This window comes from Chanos chanos, chromosome 2 (assembly GCF_902362185.1).
Source record: "Chanos chanos chromosome 2, fChaCha1.1, whole genome shotgun sequence".
NCBI classification, from domain to species: Eukaryota; Metazoa; Chordata; class Actinopteri; order Gonorynchiformes; family Chanidae; genus Chanos; species Chanos chanos.
Window position 1 is genome coordinate 37,940,906 of NC_044496.1, and position 21,321 is coordinate 37,962,226.

Here is a 21,321-nt window from a genome sequence, read left to right on the forward strand (position 1 = left end):
TGCCCTCCCGCCGTCTCAATCGGAGGGCATCATCAAGGGCCACCTGTCTCCTCCGTAACCCCTGCCAGGTCCCATCCTGCTACAGCGCTGCCTTGTCAATTAATCTCCCCGTGACTGCTCACATAATAATATAATACCACGCATCTGATGCGTATCACCTTGCAAATTAGAGGAAATTAGAAGCACGTTGGTTGCCAGGGAGGGGGAGCTATATTTGTATGAGGTACACCTCTGTTCTCTGTGACCACAGCTCTGTGAGGAAATTGTTATATATTTTTCATATATTCTGAGGCCAGGTGAAGGACAGTGCAGGCATACAAAGAGAGATGATCAGTTATTGCTTTTTTATTTTCAGTGTTCCTGTAACCCCTCAGGGCAGGGTTGAAGTCAGCACAACAACCACAGAGAGAGAAGGTTTGGAGAAGACGGTTGAAGAAGGAGCCAGAGATAGTAAGGGTTTGGTGCGGGGAGGGCTGAGTGACTCCACATGAAATGCTGAAACAACAGCATGGCTGCCAGGGTAATTTTACAGCCCAGCGGTTTTCCACCTCAGCCGTCGCCCCACCAACCCTGAACCCCGCAAGTCTGTACGTGTCTTCATTTATTTGGTGTCAGCGTCCAAAGACGTGAGAGGCAAGCCAGGGATAGAGGCTCGTCCCAAAATGTTGTAGGGTAAGTGGTGTGTGAAGTGAATCAGAGCGTGTGTGTGTGTGTGTGTGTGTGTGTGTGTGTGTGTTGAAAAAGGAGAAGAGCATTGTGCTGTCCTCTACCCAAATGTTATTAATGAGTTTTAATCACACATGCACAAAACTTGATTTGATTTAAGATGTCCATCCAACGCACATGTGAGATGAACAAATGAATCTTAACTATATATCAGTATGACTGAGTGAGCCAAACTAAGTTAACCGGGCTGTGGTGTCTTTTAAACATCATAGCAGACAGGAGGATACAGTATTGTCAAGGGACATAGGTTGTCAAGAATTCAGCTCATAACCCAGAACCAACACCTAAACTTGACTTTGACTTTCTCTCAAGGTCACCTCCACTGCTCACGTGGCTAATTAACCTGTGGTGTTCCCTCAGTGTGCCTGAAGAGAAAGTAAATGCTCACATTCATTAGAAAAGAATATGAATTATGACAGAAGTCTTTGGCCTCTCAGGTGGCCCCAGACGGGATGACATGCCCTTTGTGGCACTCATTTTAGTAAGGGGTGAACCATTCACTCTATTGTCCACCCCTTACTGGCATTAAATATACATGCCCCATTGTACTTTGCATATGTCCTTGAAAAGAACATCTGATCAACTCTCCATATAAAGAATGAGATAAAAAGAGCAAACATCAACAAAAGAGAATATACACATGCATAAAAACATACACACATATGTATATACATATAGCTACACATACACATACATATATACACACACACACATACACACACACACACATATATATATGTACGTACACACGCATGCATTAATGGCCGAGAGAGAAGATTCATTCCATCTGAGGGTGGAGGGCTAGAACATGGCAGAAGTACAGAAGTAAGCAACTTAGCAACCGGAGAATGAAAAACAAGAAACGCAGAATTGCATGGAGTTCGGCAGCGCGATTAATCTGACCAGCTCCTCCGTTACCAACACCAGGCAGACTCCGCACAGGTCATTATGAGGGGTCCCACACCACACACAGGCAAACAAATGAGCCATTACCGCCATCACTCAGTCCCCAATTAAGCAACCCTCGCAGTCACTGCACAGTACAATCACTGCCAATTAAAACCCAACTGTGCGAATTCCAACACTACTAATTACACGGAGGTGATAGAGCTTCTTGACATTCCACTCTAAAATTAATTTTCAATACTTCCGACGTTAATAATTAATACGCGTCTTGTCCTGGATAGGTGCCATATGGCATTTTTGTGTGTGAATTTAATCACTTTTTTAGTTGTAATGCCACAATTAAGAAGTACGTTTGTTTTTTGTTTTTTTTAACAAATGAAGTTACACAGAGGAGACATTATTGAATGAATCCCCACACCAACACACATGCAGTGTGACAAACTCAGCGCCTACAGATCAAATCTAATGAGTGTTGTATGGGTGGATTTTTGCAGAGACAGCAGAACAATGTCACCAACAGCACCCAGTATACTGGATTGATAAATATTTCATGTCAATTTCTGCAAACCCCACATAGAGATTGCACACAGGCCCCGGCAAATATCTGCCCTGTGTTCAGCAGCTGGAAGGACTCAATAAGTTTGTCCTTGCAGATGTCAGTGGTTGGATCTGGAGAACGCATAAACCAGTATCAACGCTTCCCTTCTACCTTCCAACCTAATCATCAACTAATCTAATCCTTATCCTTCTACCTTCACCATCCCCCATCCCCATCAGCCACCACCGTAGAATCAATCCATGCTGCATTCAATATGTTTGAACAGGCTCACCAAACACTCATTTTCTCTCTGTCCTCTCTTCCTACGGCTCCTCTTCTCTCACGCGGAGGAGCAGGTGGGGAAGTCCCTGTTCTTCTAAAGAGGAATCTGACCTCACTCCTGTACTCTGAGTCTGATCTATACTCATCGCCGTAACGAAGTACGAGAGGAGGGTGGACAGTGGTCAGAAGTACCTGAATTATTCATGAGACCGGTCGAATCAAGCGTGGAGGATCTTCAGCACCTCTAAATCCCAGCTGTTGCTCAAAACGCGCTCCATATATACCACAGTGACTGGTCGCCATTGATCTCTGGTTCTGAGACCCCGATTGCTGAATAAGCAAAGGGGTTTTGTATGGTGGCACACTGCACATTTCACCAATAACACACAGATCCATCACCGTCGTGGACACAGGCCCTCACAGAGAGAAGACTGTGTGGTCCTTCATAGATTGAGATTTCTTAGGAACTGAGACATGAGATACACGGTAGGGAGACTACAGAGAACAAACTAGACTACAGTTCCATCTATGATTTAGAGAGTTTTAGACTTATCTCAAACTCTGATAAAGTCTAGTCACACTTTGACTTTCAGGAATAGTACAGCAAGCAAAAAGCAAAAACGAAAAATGTTGTAAAGGGTGAGGTCCAGCAGAGACATTTTTGTCTCAGCGAGGCAACAGTATACTCATGGCCATGCTCTGAATGTAAAAAAGAATTTTCTAGAAACAGCACACTTCTGTTGAGCCGCCTAGGGCTGATATTGTCATGTAAGAAAGTAAAAAAACAAAGTAAAAAAAAAAATAAATCGCACATAGACGCAAGGATGCCAGAGGTGCTACACGCAAGTAAAGGTCACAGTAGGTTATTTGTCAAAATCGAGACCCTTTTGTCATATTAAAATGTAGAGACCTAATATGCCATTAACACAACCTCACAAAGGTCTGAGTGGTAGCCATCCATTTTCATGCACATTTCAGCCACTCTGTGTGTGACTGGAATATCAATGGACACAGATGGGACTTAGTGCTGTCTTTACCATTCTAAGGTTTGTGGAGTTTGGTTTTATTGTTTTCACTTTTTATCATGAGTTCTCTATGTACTATTACACAATCTTCTTTATACAACACCTGGGGCATGTGGGGAAGAGTCATTTGGCTATTAAATATTGTTCAATAATTCACTCTACTCACCATGCTCAAACATAGCAACTCTCTGCAACAACAGTCACTTCACAGTTGAAGGAAAGAGACAGCTCAGTTGAATAGTGGTGTCTACAAAGATTAGACTTTGAAAATAAAAATTCGACATCTTCTCTGTACTGTTTATTTTCGCTTGTTTTCCCCAGCAAATCACTGCATAGTCTAAATCACTCAATAAAGTATAAAATGTACACAGTTTATTTATCCTTTACGCTGCCAAATCTGAACACTTTCCTCAACAGCCTAAACTCAGGCTGAATCATACGATACGTAACAACTGAACAATCCTCCTCCTTCTGAAACAATATCTTCTGAAACAATGGTTTCAGGCATAGAAGTGACAACACCCTGTACTCAACCCACTTATTTGTTTGGTTCAGGTGGTCTCTCGTTGCAGCTGTCTGTCTCTGGACAGGAGGAAACATTGCATGCAATTTCAACCGAGGTGGATGTCACCTCTGGACCCTTAACACAAAGAAATGATACTCAGTACTGTTCCTGCTGCTGCTGAAGAGCTTCTCAAATGAACAGCCTGTTACCATTTCACAGAGAAATATTAACAGAATAAAGAAAGAGGTTTCCCGCAGGGTGCCAAGTGGGCTCACTCAGAATAACTAATGTCGTCCCTCCTGAGTGATAGAGACGTCTGTGGGTTCATTCTAACTATGCCCATCCTGTCCATACAGGGAATAATTACCTTCACATCACACCACAGACCAGACTGATCTTGCTGAAAGGAAAAATTAATGATGGCTTCAAGTGTAGCTTTATAATGTTACATGAGATCTGAACGAAACTGAAAAAAAAAGAATATTACAACACTCTATTTTTTTTAAAAGGTGTAGCCGTAACACATGACTAGTAAAGCAAATTGTGTAACAGGTTACTTAAACCTGGAACATAAAATCTGTTATAGGAAAGTCATAACATGTCACAAGATTACGCAAGTGAAAAGCAAGCATTTGGGCAAGTATGATAGTTTTGTCCTGCCCATTGCTGTTAAGTCATTATGAGAAAATACCTGGTTTGTAAACATGCCGCTAAGGTTATAATGCACTGTTAGCACACTATGAAACTTTATAATATGCTTATACATGCTTGTAATCTCTTATAATTGCAAGTTTTCTAGGTGGACGTATAGAAACTGCATAAATGTGCAGCATCATTCTGTCATTTCCATGAAGATGACAAAGGAGGAAACTCCACATGCGTCATAACCATTTCAAAAATTTCCCAATTGAAGCCATTACATGGCTGGTGCGCTCTGTATTTAATACATTCATATGACAGAATTATTCTAACTAACGCATTCTGACCTTAAAACACTGTCAATACTAAAATATTGTATGAATTAAATGCGACCGAATGCAGAGTTTTAATGATGGACACACACTTGGTATTCCATGGAAAATTAAATGCAACTTAATGTTCCAGTTGGGAGCACTTTCCGAGAAAAGAACGTTAAGTCCTTGATGTATAGAGTTTTATAATGGCCACTCTAAAAGAGAGAGAGTGAGAGAGAGAGAGAGAGAGAGAGAGAGAGAGAGGGAGAGAGAGAGAGAGAGTCATTTTAATGAATAACAGACTCTAAAATGAAGCACTAGCTCTTTGGATTCAGAAGAGCAAGAAACTCATTGGCAAAGAAACTTTGCATAAATAAAATTCACGTATTTTACAATGAAGCTCCCAGTCTTAAATTACACAGAGGGACAGATCTGGCAATGCCAGTCTCAAAAAATAATTAAAAAAAAAACAAAACACATCGACATAAAAATCTGGCAACCCATAAATCAAGTTTATTTCATTATAATAGAATATAAAGAGGATACGGTTTTAATCAAATAATCAGATCCCATTTGCTGTCTTGTACTTTGAGGACACACCTCAACATCTCCATAAGTAATGTCCTCTCTGGTGTGCCCTTATCTGTAGAATTGGTGTCAGCCACACTGGCCAGCTGGAAGGAACACGTCTTTATGGTAATACAAGTCTGAAGGAAATAAAGTGGCAGATGTAAGCAGGCACATCAGCACTATTTTTAAAAAGCCACAGGATTCCCGGGAGACGGCTGCTTGTCATTAACACCATCAGGAAAAGAACTGATGAGTGCATTATTTGGAGCAGAGCAAAGCGTCAGAAAAAAAGGAGAGTCTTCACTATGTGAGGCAGAAGAGGTCGAAGGCAAGACATCAGCGATCACAACTTAACACGCTAACACTTTACATGAATATCTTCTTGCCCAAGTCACAATAAAATTGTAGAAAAGTTTTAAATGTGTGTGACAGTTACTGGGGCTAGGTCCTTGGATCATGTAAACACACGCACACCCATGCACCCACCACAACTACCCAACACACACACACACACACGAACAACCCAATACACACACGCACCCATACCATGCACATACATGCACCCATAATAACTAATACACAGACAGACAGACACACACACATACATCCACAACAACCCAATATTCACACACGCACCCACGATCACCCAATACACCCACACAAGCACACACACACATTTGTGCATGCACGCATGCACGCGCACGCACGCGCGAACACACACACACACACACACACACACACACACAACAACAACCTAATACACACACACACCCATACCATGCACATACATGCACCCTTAATTACCCCTATACACAGGCAGACACACACACACACACACACACACACTCACACATACATCCACAACAACCCAATACTCACACACACTCATACCACGAACACACACGCACCCACTATCACCCAGTACACATACATGCTCACACATATGCACTCATGCCCACACACACACACATTCCCTCTTAGGCATAACTTAATTCATTTAATTTTCTCATATCTGTGAACAGATACTAGTCCACCTAACACTCTTCTCAATACAGTACCTGAGAACCAAGCCAGTCACTACATGGACAGCGTCTTTAGTTTTGCCGGATAAGTTCTACTAACTCCGTTCAATTCATAGTGATGTAAACAACATATGTTTCTGATGTCTGCTGGGAGGCAGACAGGTACAGACACTGTGCTCCTCTGCTAAACAGGATGATAGACAGCTTCCCATTATTTTTCACACTGCTTTCCCACACACTGCAAAAAACGACTGTTTTATGACCCCAGCAGGGCTCCATGAGTTTTACACACCTGCCTCTTTTCAGTGAAAAACATATCTCAAAGAAAGAAAGAAAGAAAGAAAGAAAGAAAGAAAGAAATAACATGCTATAGGATACAGACATGTCTATGTGTTTAAAATAAGCCACATCTCACTTTGGCTCCAAAATATGACATTAAAATGTTCATTACAATAAGTTTATGACCTTTAATTGTTGGCATTATAAAATGGTTACCAAACAAACCATGAGTCACACACTTATGTACGATTAGATCTTTATTGCCATATGTCTACCATTCCTTAGGGTAAATATTTTTCATTCAGTGTGCCAAATTAGATTTGGGAGATAGAATCCCAGAGGTGATGTAAATACTAACCTTGGGGTTATTTACTGAATAGAAACAGAGAGCGCATCTGTGAGTGTTTCCAGTGAAATGAGAGCTTTCTTACAATGACAGAAGGCTACAGAAACAATGTAATCAGAGTGAGGTATGGAGAAAGAAAAGGACATGAAAAAAATAGAGTCAGACAGAGAGAGAGGGAGGGAGAGGGCAAGGGCAAGAGAGAGAGAGAGAGAGAGCGAGAGAGAGAGAGACATAGAAAGAGAGAGATATGTAGAAAGACAGAGGGTGAAAGGGGTGGGCAAGGGCAAAAGAGAGAGAGAGAGAGAGAGAGAGAGAGAGAGAATCAGAAGCAAAGACTCCAACATGTTTACCAATGAACACCTCTACCACCTTTGATCTCAAATCTGCACTCCATCTCCAGGGATGATGAAAACTGTAACCAGTACAGATAAAGTTTGGCAAAGCACAGTCAGAATTTACTCAAGAAAGCAGAAAACTCAGCTAGAAAGCCCTCTCATATTTTTCATTAACGTTAATGCAGTTCCTATGGCTCCAGGGTACGAGCACAATATGTAATGTTCAGTGTGTTTTTTGGTTAAATAACCTCTACCAGTCCGCTCATTGAAAAAACAGCTTCATTTGCAGAATAAAGGTCAGGCCACGCGCTTTCGTTTGAGGGTCTCTGTTGGGGAAACGACCCACCGGGGACAGACTGTCTTTCCGCATCCTTCACAATCTGCACATTTTCCGAATCCATAGAACTCCTTATATTGACATATCTGAAGTGTATTATGCTAACAGTGACAGTTAATGCCCTTTCCAAGTCATTGCATGCTCATTGTCATGTAGCACTTAATTCAAAAGAAAGCAGAAACGCTGCTTCTGGGTTCCTGAATTTAATCTATAAAATCATTTTTTAAACACCCGAATATGACAGCAAAACAGTACCATCACTCAGAAATCAGCAGTTTTTAAATCTAAATCTTTAAATCCATCATCGTCTGTGATGAATAATTCTAGAATTGCCGCAAAGCAGTCATGAGAACTGAAATTCCTCATTTTAATTTAGTTTGTCCTCTCCAATGTACACAAGTCTTATTAATTCATCTTATCCACACTTTCATAAATCATTTATTGTTTCAGCGCACCAAGCCCTTAAGTGGGTTAAAGAAATCTTGGTGATTTGATAAGCTTGCAAGTTGTCTTTTATGTCTGTCCAAACACACATTTATATTTAATATATGTATATATAATAAATATACATATATTTTAAGCTATAAGAACTATTCTCAAACTGTGTGATTTTAATGGGAAAATCTGCACTATTCCCTGAAAGCCAGATGAGAGTCATTTCTTTCTGTACTGGGAACACTCACAGTTTGTAACTGGGCTGTATGGGGATAAATCTGAAGGGTGAACTAACACTAACACAGCTGTGAGTTAGGACTTTGTGAACTAATACTGAACACTTCAGTTCAGACTGTCGGAAACACATCAGCCTGCCAACCATCCTATTTACTCGCTCTCTCTCTCTCTCTCTCTCACAGACACACACACACACACACAAACAAACACACATGTGAGATGTTAAGGAAAAATAATGAGACACTCATCTTCATTATGTGTTATGCACATTTTGTGTATGTGCGTGTTTCTGCTCCGCATTTATCTTTATGGAACATACATACGTACGTGCGTTTCCATGTTTGTGTGTGTGTGTGTGTGTGTGTGTTACTGTGTGTTAATCCACTAAAGTGCAAGCCCCTGCATTTCCAACATGATCTGCAGCGATCTTTTTGTTTTTAAAGGGGAACCATTTTTTCGTTTATATGAAATGTCTGCTTTTACAAACATACAAAGTGTCAAAGTAGGGGACACTATGGAGCAGTCCATGGAGTAGACCTGTAGCTTTGAGCTGCTTTGCATTAAGTTTTCAGGGTCGCTGTAGGTTTATACACAATGTTACAACGTTGGACACATTAGTTATTCTCATATCTAGGTTTGTTTTTACTTCTTTCATGGGCTGTCTCTTATTTTTTGTTTTCAGACTTGGGGAGGGTAGGTTAAATGCTGTGTATAATAATGATGAGGGTGGCATTAGACCAGCCTCTTGAAACATCCACGGGCTTTGTCATGCATTCAAAAGGGGTCAGGGTCAAGATTTTTCTTTTGAAATCACTCAAACCTGATATAATCTTCCTTGAAGAAAAACATATATAAGCACCACTCACCAACTCAGATTCAGAGCCGGCTGGGTATTTGAGGTTTAAGAGGTACCATTCACAGCCAAGGCTAGCAGTGTGCCTCTCCTCTTTCATAAGAACAATTCATTTCACGTTGATGCAATGACTGCAGACCCACAGGGCAGATATATTATGATATCAGGGCATATTGACTATGTCCCTGTAAAAACGCTTTTTTTTTTAAAGGTTTGATGTGATTCTGGAGGGCATCACTACAAACGTCTAAATAACGTGCAGTGATTTTAACTGATTTTAAGTTCTCTGAGATCACCACCAGCTATCACCTCAATGCAAACATTAAATAACTTAAGCAAATCCAGAAACAGGATAGGCATCTGGAAACTGCAGCACCCAACAGATAGGGACGACTCATTCTATTACCTCCACAAGTTCTACACTAAGACTGACAACTTTTTGATAACCCCTGGATTCACATCAAATATCTTCAACACCAAATATCAAAATAATTCTGATATCTGACCGCAGTCCAGTCACGCTTCAGCTTGAAGCCATTCTTGCCTAAGCAGAATGATTGCTGGTGCTTTAATTCTCTTAGTTAAAGACTGAACATCTACAGAATATATAACTGCTAGATTTGATGAGTTCCTTGAGACTAATGATAATGGAAAGGTTTCAGATTTGACTCCGTCGGAAACACTCAAGGTTGTCATGCAAAGTCACATGATATCCTTTGAATCCTCCAAAAAAAAGAAAAAGGCTAACAATAGTCGACTCTGAAAGATTGAAAATGCACTCCCAGCTCTTGAACAGGCATATAGAACTTCTTGTTTGCAACCTGAATACAAAAAGATTTTGAGGTTGAAATTTGAATATAAGTCCTTTCATAGCACGCAGGTTGGGAAACTTTTGCTTAAAATTTTGAGCGGGGAGACAGACCTGAGAGTTTAGTGACAAGACAGCCACAGGAAGAAAAAGATGAAGCAACTCACAAGATAAAATCAAAATCAGTCAATTTGATCAAAAATCCGGAAGAGATAAATGACAGCCTCAGAGAATTTTATTTTGAACTATACGCCACAAAAGCTAAGGTTACAGATATGAACTACGGTCATTTTTTGGCATTCTAAATCTCCCAAAAATTGAGCAAAACTACTAAAAACGACCTTGATGCAGCATTTTCTTAATCAAATAGGCTTGACTCTATTCAGGCTTTTCCATCTGGCAAAGCCATAAGTACTGATGGATTTAGTTGTGTAAAATTGTACAAAGCCTTTCGTAGGAGGCTGGCTGCCCTTACGCCAAGAATGTTGAATGATTCCATTAAAAATAAGCATCTTCCTGCATGTAGCAAAAATATCTGTGTGTTGTTAAAGAGAGGGGAGAAGGGGACCGAACCTGTATCCAACAGGCCCAAAGTTCTTTAAAATTTTGATCAAGAACTGTTGAGCAAAGGACAGGATGGGAAAGCTTATCTCATCAATTCTACATGCTGACGGACCTGGCTTTATCCCAGGAGGTTTTCATTCTTTAGTAATTTGCACCTGCTTCTTAATATTCTATATACAGACCAAAGAAAGGCCTCTACAGCAGTCATCATATACCTGGATGCCCAAAAGGCATTATATCAGATGGGATGTCCATATATGTGTTTGTGGTACTTCAACAATTTGATTGGGTAAAAATGTTTTATTCATACCCAACATCATATGTACTGATTAATTCTGATAGGTCTAGTCTTTTGAAATTATACCGTGTTGGGCACAGAATGATCCATTTTCTCCCTCTCTTGTTGATATTTCTTTTGAGCCATTAGCAGTAGGGATCAGGAGCAATTCACACAGGTTCACGGTATCAGATTGGGAAATACTGAAAGTCTTGTGAATCTATATGCTGCTGACCTGTTGGTACACGTCTCATATCCTGCTGATTCTGTCCCCAGCTTACTAAACTACATTAACTCATTTAGCTACATTAACTCTCAGGGTTCACTGGAGCAAAAGTGAATTCATGCCTCTTGCAAAGAATTGAAGTCCCAGCTTTTTGAACTCCTTGCTATTCAAATTAGTTGATGCATTTTCACATACCTTGGTCTTCAGATATGGAGAATTCCCAAACGCTTGTTTGAATTTAACTTTTGGACATAATTGGCAAATTTAAAGGTAATATTGAAAGCTGAAGGCTGCTTCCCTTTGTCTATGATTGGTCGTGTCAATGCTGTCAAGATGGTTATGCTCCCGATGTTTTTTGTATCTTTTTCAATATGTCCCTATTTACTTGCCTGCAGCCATTTTCAAGCAGCTAGATACAATTATCTTGTCATTTGTTTAGCTGTACAAGATGCCCTGCATATAAAAAGCTCACCTGCAGAAACAGTGATTGGAGGTCTGGGAGAAAGCAGAGTCACATTCTTTAGGAGCTTCTGCTTTCGCGTCGTGATTCTAGACACTCGCTCGGTCTCTCGCTTTGTTTGAGCTTTAACATCATGTGTGAACACCAGACATCTGAGCGAAGCCCAGGCCAGAAAGCGGAATGATGCGATGCCTGATGGAATCTGAGATTCAGTTTAAAGTACTGGCACAGGTTCTATTACTCCAAAATGAGATTAAGTCATATACACGACTCAGTGTCCTCACAGTGTGAGGAGTGCAGTATCTCAGAAGGATGATCACTTTCGCGCCTTTTTTTAGTTCAGACCTGCACCACACCATTTTTTTTGTCTGACATATTTGATTGGTTTTCAAAAGTGTTCAAGAAAAACATCAAGCCAGATCAAAATCTGGTCATTTTTGGATGTTCTCGCAGGGTGACCTCCCTTCCCTACATCCATCAGAAGGTCTGAATGTGGGGAGGATTGCAGGTAAAAAGAAAGTACTTTTAAACTGGAAATCTCCAAATACTCCATGTTTTAAGAGGTGGCTGAACGAGATGCTACTAATTATGCAAATGGAACAGTTTAATGACCCCAAATCCCAAAACGATTCTCGAGTGTGGGGGAACCTTTCAGAACTTTTCTGAAAGAGGCTAAATCTTACGTTTTATGCCATCTGTCACTGTAATAATTTCTTTCTTTTTCTTGTTTATCAGAAACCATTTGGAACTTTTAAATACACCCCCCCCCACACACACACACACACCTTTTTATTTTCTTTGTTTTACCTAGAAGTTTGCTTGTTCTTTACCTATTCGTTACCAATATTTTCTGTTAAAAGCCTGAAAATAAAAATAAAATATACTAAAGGTATCAAAATAATGAAAAAGAATCAAAGTAATGAAAAAAATGACTAAATTCTTGCACTGGTATAAAAATGAAAAAGGATCCAAATTTTCAAATAGATAGATAGATAGATAGATAGATAGATAGATAGATAGATAGATAGATAGATAGATAGATAGATAGATAAAGGGAGATACGTGGTACCAAGCCAAGATCAGAAATGTATCATTCAGAACATACTTCCACTCTCTCTCTCTTTTTCATTTCTCTCCTTCTTTTCCTTTTTTTGTATTCAAGTTTCTAAAATTCATCCTATTTACATTGGTTAATATCTTGGCAGCATACCCACCACAAACAGCACAACAAAATGTCACGGCATATTAAGTTGAACTGACACGCTTTTGTACTGTCTGATGTTGTGCAATTACATCTTACACATACCAAAATGCCAATACTATTCATCTTGAATCCCAAAACAGATAGATGTTGCTCGTTTGAATACTAACATCATAAGGACGTTGTTTATTTTGTGCAACAATCTGAGCCGTCATCACCAATGCAGAATGCAAACAAGGCATTCGTAGATCTGCAGCTCCCTGTCATACAGCCTGCTTAGTCAGTGACCTGACTAATTAAAATCAAACATTTAGGTATCTTTAGACCTTAATATTTCATAAATGAACAAATCCAATCCATAATTTCAAATCCAACCTAACGTTATTATGCCACGCAGAGCATTGCAGACTGGTACGTCAATGGATTTTGTCCTTGGGAATTCAAACAACTATCAGCAGGCAGCACCAAGTGTTCCTTCATTAATCAGCACTAATTAAATATATTGATTGAGGTGAACATCAGAATTTCCAGCTGAAAGGATTTACCAGACTGTAAACCCAAAACCACTATGTGCAATCATGTAGCCGTGAAAAGGACCAAAAAAAAAGAAAAGCTGGCTAACCCTTAGACAAAACCTCTTTTTGCAAAAAAAAAAAAAAAAAAGAGAGAGAGAGAGAGAAAGCTTAAGAAATTAGACATAAAAAATGTCTGAGTTTCATACTCATTAAACGCTGTCAGGATGAATCAGCTCTTCAGTGCCATAGAGTTTCCTGCGTGCTAACAAATGTGATGAGCTGGGTTTTTTATTTTCTTTTGGTTCCTCTGAGGCTGTTCTTTAAATAAAAATCACAAAGAGGTTACAATTCTAAACTGCAGGGCATCAAGGTCGTCAGTCTCAAACCAGAAAACAAAATAAAATGGAAAGACCTAACTGACATTTTTCATAACACAAGTAACAGGATTTATTAAAAAGTCAGCCCCATTCTAAGTGATGTGGTCCACTGTTTTCCCATTATTAATGTGATATTACTATGCTATTAACCATGTAACACAAAAACTTCGAAACTGTGTTGACCACATGGGTGGGAATGTAATGTTTTATCAAATTCTGTTTATTCTACATTCATTATAAGCTGTAAAACCGAGGTTGATCACTCATTAATGAGTTACGTAAGTCATTACATGCAGTAATTATTATTATTGCATATGACTTTTAGTTAGTTTATCTGTAACACAGCTCACAGATGAGAAGAGTTTTATACATTGGCATTTATCACTTGTCTCTACTTAGCAATCATGTTAGAGTGTAAAGGTAGGCTACCTAAGACAAAAACTAAAACAAAACTGGAAAACTTTTAAGCTCTGCTATTGATCTATGAGTTAGGTTCAGGGAGCAGCCAGGCCCTTTAAAGAGTAAATAGTAATGCGACTAATGAACATCCTCTGAACAAGAAAGCTGTTTAATTAGACTAAAAGCTCAGGACTGAAAACAAAAGCTGCATTACTATATTACCAAAGCAGAGTGACGACAGTTATGACTTTTTGACAGATTACTGTAATGCAGTTTAAGATGCTAACCAATACACACGGCTCAAGAAATGACACACTGAGGAATTTCAGATAAAAAACCCTCAACAGCGCTTCTATGACCAGAGACAAAGTGTAATACTTTAATAGCATCATAAAAATGTAAAAATGTATTATATAATAATATTTATGTATTCATTTTTCTACTGTCGGCTGTGGCACATATACTCTCTGTGTTTAGAGACAGACAGCACCACTCCATTTGCATAGCTATATGTCAGAAAGCCATGGTTTCATGGTAGGAGAGGGACTAATGTGGCTAGCTCTCTCCACAGCAGTTTGGCAACTGAAATGGCCAAAAGCAGCAGAATGGCCCAATGCCATGACTTAAATTACGCAGCTGGCCAAATACAGTTCTACAGTCGTCTCTTGTCTCAAACCACGCTACCTTGGGATGAGAAACAGAGGGCAAAATGTGCATGTGTGTGCGTGTGTGTGCATGTGTGTGCGAGTGTGTGCCTGTGTGCGCGTGTGTGTTTGTTGTTGTTGTTGTGCTATTGGGATACTATTAATCAGATCCCAACCAGCCAAATATCATTTTTGGACACTAATTATGGCCCCAGCTTCCTGTCCCCTGAATCCTGTGGTTGTATACACCACAATACTCCCACTCATCTCAGCCAGAGTCGGGTCATTACGCTCATGGACCTGATCTGAGGAATGCACAAAGCCTTCAGAAAACACTCTGCCATAATAATGAGACAAGAAAAAAAAACACCATTTTATGGTTATAGGACTAAATGCAGGTGAGTGAACTGAGTGAGGCTGTATGGTCCAGTAGTAAGAAACCTTATGCCAAAACCATCTGAATATTAAACGAATAATTCATTTTATTCACTGAGCTATTGGGAATTCAACATGTTTGATTTTATTAAAGTCGAGCCAAAGTCAGTTGGCTGTGGCCATCTCTGCAGACAGGGGACAGAGCTGGCAAGTTGCCGATGCCTTGCTCAACAGAGCCATCTAGCGATGGTAGAGTTCAATTACAAGAAAAGTGATCATGCTTAAACGAATTCTCCTCGTTGCAATGCGAATCAATAGTGATTCTATTCTCCTCTGCCTTGAAGGACAATCACTCACCTCATCACACAAAACAGTGACCCAAACCGCCAACTTCAATCAGCATCTATAAACTACAAACGCAATCGTTTCTGAATAGTAAGTAGGCAAGAAGGCTTCGCAGTAAAATATGCGCCGCCTTTTAAAAGTAGCAATTTCCAAACTGAAAGAAAGACAAATTGAGAAACAAGGCTGAATTCAACATGCGTTCTCTCTAAATGGGTTGTGATTACTTCGTTTTAGTTCAATGCAAGCTGAAGTGTGAGTGACAAGTTCACACAAGTTGCAGCCAAAGTTGAAAACTTCAAGTAATTTAATCACAAGACTTGACGTGGTCTTTCGTTGTTCTAAACGAGCATTCAGTCGATCGTTCACATTTTCCAAGCACGATTTACAGCTAGGTGTAGATGGTAGTATTATGCGCCCTAAGCTGGTGCAGAATTTTTATTTTGAATCAGTGCACAACATATACGTGTAAATTAGTAGGCGAAAATCTGCAAACACAAGCCCTGGCTGAATGCCCAATACGCATAAATAAAAAACGCAATCATATAGAGATAAAAAAAAAATGGTATAAATCGAACTTTTCAGTCCAGAAGAAGGCTCGTCTGCCACAAATCAAAACAAGGTGCAAACAGCGAGACAGTCGCTCTGGACTAAATTATTGTATCATGTAAAAGATAAACAGCTAAAATCCAAGTGATGTAAGTGACACTAGTCAATTATAACTTTAACACTTTAACAAAATCTGTCGTTGTGCGCCCCACATGCGGAAAGCAAGTGAAATTTCTCAATTGGCAAACAAAAACAGACTACCCTCTTTGTGTAGAAAACATAGATCGAATCATATTTACAATGAAAAGGTTTAATTAAATCCACATCATGTTCCTCGACAGCTATTTCAATTCATATTGTGTCGCTAAACTATTTTAAAACATTTTTATATTCATTTCAGTTTGCTCTTTAGCATCTGAGAATGGAAACGATCTTCGAAGGACCTTCAGTCAAACGTGCACTCTATCTACCAGGAGATAAATAAAGGAAATGATATCAGAAAGCTCGGTATTCAAGTAAAGGAACCAAAAAGACAGTCACATACCTTTACGCGTAGCGTCGACTGCGTTTCCTTGCCTTTAAATCGTCTCTGGGTATTTACTCGCACCCCTCAAGTTTGAAATTCGGTTCTCCATGTTGTACAGTGCGCAGAAAAACGCGAATCATCTTTTTTAAAGCTAAGGAATGACTATGCACTTGTGGCCTTTATCAAGGATATGTTAAGCTGGCAGGCACCCTTCCCGGTGGTCTCTGAAAAGCTCTCTGCTCTACCTCTCCCGCTGAAGCGCGGCCCCGTTTTAAACTCGTGTGACGTCACCAGCGCCGGTGCTGAGGCTGAGGTCTATTTATCAGTTCAGTATCACTCTCGTTATTTTACCAGGCAGAAATACGAAATCTATTTCACCTGGACACTGAACTCAGCTCTCATTCAACTCTCACGACCCCCGAGAACACGGTCACTGTAAATATTATTTTAAAAAAAAAAAAAAAAAAAAAAAAAAAAATATATATATATATATATATATATATATATATATATATATATATATATATATATATATATATATGTATGTATGTATGTATGTATTTCATTGTCTGAAACTGGCTTTGAAAAACGGTTCAAAGCAGATCTCAGAAACAATGGGGATTTAAAAAAAAAAACAAACTAAAAAGTGGTTACAGCTACAGGTCTATGCATGAGAGCAAACTTCCATTCAGTCAGTAACCTAGTTAAAAATCTTCAGAACATCTGAGAGGCATTGAGAGAAATCTATTAAAACTGAAGGTGGCCATATTTCCTTAAATTAGAGCAGTACAAAGGGTTTTTTTCGGGTGCTCTACTTCTAACCATAATCACAGAATGTAAAATTACAAATAACATTTTTGACTGCTGTTGCGTGCACCACTGACAAATAGACCCCGTGTACCTGATGTATTAAAAAAACATTATGTCTTATTCTTCTATTCATCACAATTCTTTCAGGCAGACTGCCAATTTATCCCCCTTGGTCTTTCTATCAGCACATCCATAAACAAAGCTTCATTATACAACTATCTGCTGAATAAGCTGGAGAAGACAATGCTTTGAGTTCAAAAAGAAATCCTGGATTTCCTATCATGTGAACTCGTTTGCTGCAGATCTGTACTGCACTTAACACCTGCTTGTAATAATTCATTTTTTGTAAAAAGAAAAATTATGCATCATTCACTATTAGTGTTTGTGCTTTAGTATTAGTACTTTACATAGTTTGATCATTATTCTCTATTCTTTTCTTGTTTGTTTACAGTTTTCAAAGTTGGTATACATTAATTCAACAGCATCTCATTTTTATACTGTCAGGTATTCCAAAGAGGAGAGAGATGCTCAGGTGCCTATATGCAAATAATGTAATTATCCAGATCTGCTCAGTATGGGGGCTCATCTGAATTTAGTCAGGGCATCAGCTGAGTCAGAGGATCTGTGCTCAGAAAAACTGCTCCAACATGCCCGATCTGTATTACTGGAGGCGCAATAGTAGTACCACACAATGTAGTATGCATTTCTGATGAGTGTGTGTGTGTGTGTGTGTGTATGTGAGAGAGAGAGAGAGAGAGAGAGAGAGAGATTTGATGAAGGGGAGTGGGTATTCACAAACATGAACACTATGAGGAGTAATATTAAGTCACATATTTTAGCATTTTAGCAAAGGATTAGAGAGCTAATTAAAGTAGAAATCAAGAAAAGCATTTCCCACATTTGAATGCACGTTGTCTTTATCTGTCTCAGTTTCCCATGGAGGCAGTATTGCTATTAAAACGTTTATCTCGCTGCAGATGTAAGCCTATTGTGGAAACCTGGAAATCCACGCTGCAAAAATCTGAGAATGTTCACAGAAAATGTGGCATAATTAGAAACTACTGATGTTACATAGCCATATTAAGGACTCTCAGATTCTATTGATAACTTTCCTAAATGTGAAAAAAGCATTGTTCAATGAGCTGTGACCTGAACAGAAGTAAGGGGCTAAGTTTTTCATCACAGTGTCTTGGTAGTAACTGAGGCTTCTCATTCTATCCACAAAAGTCTCATCACTTTCCTAAACAGTGAAGACTTGTCACAATACGTCACATTGCAAATTAGTTTACAGTACAACAGAGAGGTCAAATTTTGTTTCTGTAATACATATTTTTTATTCTAATTATACTGCTCATTTCCCTTTTTGAATCCATTTAAAGTTGCCAGTCTTTATAAAGCACGTTGTGTTGAAAAATAATAAATAATTGTGCCAAACAAATAAACCCTATTATGTTATTGTAATTATATTATTACACTTCTTCACTTTTAACAAATGTTAAGCCTTTTGAAATAAAGGGGAGTATATCAACACACGGTTTAAATTTCATAAAGGTTGCAATGGAAAAACATGAAGGGAGCAATGCTTGTATGAAACCATCGCACAGGAAACTCAACCTCTTGACAAGCCCTGTCGGCAGGAACCAGTATCACTGTCAGTGGTGGACCTTAGCTACAGTGCACACAGCTCAGCATTGAAGCCAATATGGGCCCACCACATGTAACCAACATTGCTTTTTTTGCCCCCTGACACATGCAAGGTTTGAACCCACAGTCTCACATGTAATAGTGAAACACCTTAACCACTACTCCAACCCACAACCTTAGAGAGGAGGCACAATGACATGAACTGATGAGCATGTCAAAACAATTGAATCAATTAGCGCCTGCTTCTTGCCTCATTGGATCTGGTGACTCATTCTTGTCTGACCTTGCTTAATGTCATTGTGAAATGCTTATCACACAAGAAAATTAAAGTTATTCTCCCCCGTTCAAAGCCCCACTAACCGTGCTATGCCTCAGGAATTCAACACCTGGAACAGCTAATCACGATGAGAACATCAAACATTTCCGTCTTTTCATACTTTTTTTCACTCTTTTTTTCTTCTTTCCCCTCCAACTCAGCGGGGTGTGTCCTCCTTGAGAGCCAGCCCACCCAATCCAGCTCATTTTCCTCTGCACATCCAGCTTAGATTAACCGTGATTCCCGCCAACCACAATCCACTTCATTCCTCTCTACTTGCTTATCTGAGGACAACAGTGACTTTGTCCAGCCATGATACTTGTAACTTGCACACAACCCATCATCTCTATCTTCCAGCCTGTTTTCTTTTTTTTAATTAGCAACTTAATTAATTTTTTTAGCATTTTAAGGACTCAGACTTTTATAGATCTTTAGATTTCTGCTGCTATTTATGCAATAATTTGGCAACTAATCTAGCTCTCTGATTGGAATAATTATTCACAACGTTTTAAGATTTCTAGTATTTGGTGACATTAATTTGCATGAATCCTTTTTGTTTGGCTTTTGTATATATAATAGTCTATCCATTGGTCTGACCACCCTGGGCTCAGCAAGAGGAGGATGGGCTCCCCCTGTTGAATCTTGGTTCCTCCAAAGGTTTCGTCCTATCTCAGTTTTAGACAGCTTTTCGTTGCCTCTGCCAAACTGGGTTTGCTGACAGGGGAATGTCAGGGCTGGCAACCCAAAATGCTGCTTTGTGACAATGTATATTGTGAAGAAAAAGTGCTATATAGATAAAATTGAATTCAGTTGAACTGAATTTGACACTAAGAGAGAGAAAACAAAATAGTGGCAATAGGGCAGGAACAAGATTCTGGTTCTACTAAAGTCTGAGATTTAAAAAAAATAAGCTCTGTTTCAAATGTTATGGATTCCATGCATGCAGACACCCAGACTGAACTTGTTTCACTCATATGTCACAGATTGATAAATGATTTAACATAAGATATATGGAGATATATGGAGATTGTACCACAGATTGTACCACTGTTATGTCAACACACTTATTGAAAATGTACACAATAATATCTCATTAGGTTAGAGCAGGATAAAATTGCATCTCGGTGTTTGCTTCTTACCTGCAAGACTGTCTTAACACAGTTGTACAATCCAATATTAAAAATTCATGATGTTTATTGTAGTTCTTTGTAGCACTGAAAATGAAGTGGATGTATATGGTGTATTGAAAACATTACATTTTATTCCTCTCTTCATTAGAGTTCTTTCAGGCAGACTGCCAGTTTATCTCCCTTTTCTTTCTATCAGCACATCCATAAACAAAGCTTCATTATACAGCTCTCTGCTGAATAAGCTAGAGAAGACAATGCTTTGAGTTCAAAAGGAGATCCTCGATTTCCTATGCGCGTGAACTCATTCACTGCAGACCTGTACTGATTCTAGAATGCAAGAACAAGTAAAAAGTGAATTAGTAAAAAGAGGACAAGTTCCTACGTTACAGTGGTTGGATCTAGATTAACCCCAAGCAAAGGGAATGGGAACAAGGTGGGAAGAGAAAACTGGTTCTGTGAAATTTTGTGATAAAAAGTTCCCAATTTCACATGTGATGGCTGATTTGTACACTTTGACCTGGGCTGGACATCCCTTCCTAATGAACCAAAGATTTAATGTGTTAAGCTTACTTATTTTTATTGTCTTTACCAACATGTTTGCCAAGTAGGCTATAACTGTCCTCTCTCTGCAAACGATTGCTCACTTCATTTGTTGAAACTGATGAGAACACAAATGCTATATACTTATTGGTTGAGAATTTCTGCAAAGACATTTGTCTAGCGGAAATATATAAATAACAAATATTTTTATATGTATTGTATTATTGTGGTATTGTGCATTGTATGTATTGTGGTATTTTCTGACATTG

At 39.1% G+C, this 21,321-nt stretch overlaps 1 non-coding gene across 1 annotated transcript; it reads right to left on the bottom strand.

Annotated features, from left to right (window-relative positions):
- Positions 1-19,004: 19,004 nt before the first annotated feature.
- On the bottom strand, positions 19,005-19,137 carry LOC115806247 (small Cajal body-specific RNA 14). Its single transcript, XR_004025149.1, has one exon.
- Positions 19,138-21,321: the final 2,184 nt, after the last annotated feature.